Here is a 2,553-nt window from a genome sequence, read left to right on the forward strand (position 1 = left end):
ACGCCAAAAAAGCTCTTGCTACGTCTGACGGTAAGTATATTTCAAGACTATTCAGAAGATGCGTAGGAAGCAACAGTCCTTTAACTTCATAGCGTTCGCATCCACTTCATTCGGACTCAAGTTCAATGACCAGAAGTACAAGGCAACCCACCCAAACTTCCGCTAAGGACATTGAGGTACTAGTATTACAGCAGATATTTGTTTTGTTCCTGTGTCTTTTCTCTTGAATAGTTAGGTAGGGGGATTTGGGTGAGGACACGCAAAAGGTTACAGTACCCACGCAAATCTGTTACTGGACTACGCAGACGATATACGCATGCTCGACACATACCGCCCACGTGTCCTTATAAAACCCCCGGGAGTGACGGAGATATGGTAAAGCCGCTTCACTCGTGCGTACATATACCGTAGGTCCGTACGAGGTCCGTATGGAAGTCTTAGCCACTACCAGGCTCCACAGGCCACTTGGAAAAAAGTAGAAATTGGAGGAACATAGACAGATAACATGCCAGCGGAGTTAGCTGGGTCACAAATAAACCATACTCCTCGGACAGCTAACTTCTCTGGCATGTTATTTGTCTATATTTGCCCAATTTCTACTGTTTTTACAGCCCTGTGGAGCCTGGTAGAGCCGCTAAGAATTCCACAAGGACCTTATACGGACTCGAGTATATACGAACGTATGAACATTTATAACTACATTTATTGATTTTCTCGGGAAGAGCGGAAAGGATTTTTTAATGTCGGTTTGAACAATTCTGTAGATTGTAGTATTGCAAGTTCTTGTTGTCATGTGATGGTGTCATGATATCCTGAAAAAGGGTCACCGTGAAAACAAAACCATCGCCAACATTTCAAAATGTACTGTATGACAATGCCACAAAACAAACATATATAAACACGAGGCAGACTGAGTGCCATCCTTGCTAACTTTATAATACTCGGGCTCCCATGCTCTCCACTTGCCAAGTATTGTAGACTATTGTAGCCCCGGATGGAACCCGGACTATCGTTGGATGACTTTTGACGCTTGTAAATGGCAAAACCCACTTTCCAAAACACACACACACACACACAGGTGGTGTGGTCAGGTGTCTTACGTGTTGACGGCGCGTAGTCATCTCAAATTTCTGTTGATCAAAACCACAGGTAGTTAACAACTCCTTATTTGGACATACCTCCCTATATGGCTCACCTCTGGTACGCTTGTGTATACCATGGATTATCACATAGATGGACTTACTTAACGTTACCACGAATTGGAAACTGTAACGTCATCCAGTTCCTCGAATGAAACTTATTCTCTGTATCATGGAGGGTCGAATAGGGGGTTCTGAGATTTGAAAGGGAAACGAGCTAGTTTATTTTTTCTTTTATTTTTTAGATTTATTTTGGAATCTTTCCAAAATGGGTGGTCCATTCAGTTAATTTGGTAACTGATTTCCAAATAAGAGCTTTTACAAATCGTCTGTATCTGTATCTATATAGCCGGTACGAGCGCCCTTCGGCGTAACACACCAGCTAAATCATAACAAAACAAGGTGCAGAAAAAATGATTACTAAACATAGGATTGAATGATTGATTTTAAAATATACACTCGGAATATGTAACTTGTCAGCTATTGTGGACCCCTCTTTACTTTTATTGCTATCCCTTCAAGAATATGATATCTCAGACTGTTCGTGTTATTTTCAAGTTTCTTTTCTAAGATGATCCTGAACACCCCCTGATAGCTTTGAAATGGAACTGCCCGTGTGCCATATGACATGTGACATGCATGAGGCCAATTCTACGGTAAGCCGTGTGATATGCGAATTTAATTGTAGCGCTGTAATTGTTTCCCAATGGACATATCCTATCAACCATACTCCATTAGGATTTCTTCATTGTGGTTGATTGCACTGGATGATCCCTTGGGACCCTTCGTTAACCCCGCACCTTTTAATTGAGGGGCGTGACACACCTGTCCAGTCGCAGGCTTCTTGGAAAGAGCCGAGACATCACCTGGCCGGGCGTCTTAGAAATGATTCGGTGGTCAAGCCACCAACGCATATTCTCTAAGTAGAGGTTATCGTTGGGAGACTAGTATCTTGTGTCTGCCTAATCTCCAGCCAGATTTACCAGTGGCATAAGATACTAGTAGTTTTATAACTGACTAAGGAGTGTAGCTGGCCAAAGGGAGTCATCGGCCACTCGTTTTTTTAAAACTCCTTGGGTAGTCAAACATACTCCTAGGCTGGCTTCACTCCTCTGGCAGCTTTTGATACTATTTTATGCTACCGTAGGATCTGCTTGGAGAATAGTGTCTGCCTCCCTCTACTACTAGCTAGGCCCGCAAGCTTTACCATGAATTACATGGTTTGCCAACTAGGCAATGGTATAAGCTCCCCTTGTTCGTTGTGCCCGATACTCTCTAACATGCGAGTATGTGAGACAAGTCCGGCAAATCAACATTGCGACGCAAAATAGATTGAAATCAGAAACATGATTTAGTGCAAATTCTCTTCTTGCTTCAGCACTAAAGAAGGAAACATCTGATATTGCTGTCTTCA

The sequence above is a fragment of the Branchiostoma floridae genome, chromosome 9 (assembly GCF_000003815.2).
Source record: "Branchiostoma floridae strain S238N-H82 chromosome 9, Bfl_VNyyK, whole genome shotgun sequence".
NCBI lineage: Eukaryota > Metazoa > Chordata > Leptocardii > Amphioxiformes > Branchiostomatidae > Branchiostoma > Branchiostoma floridae.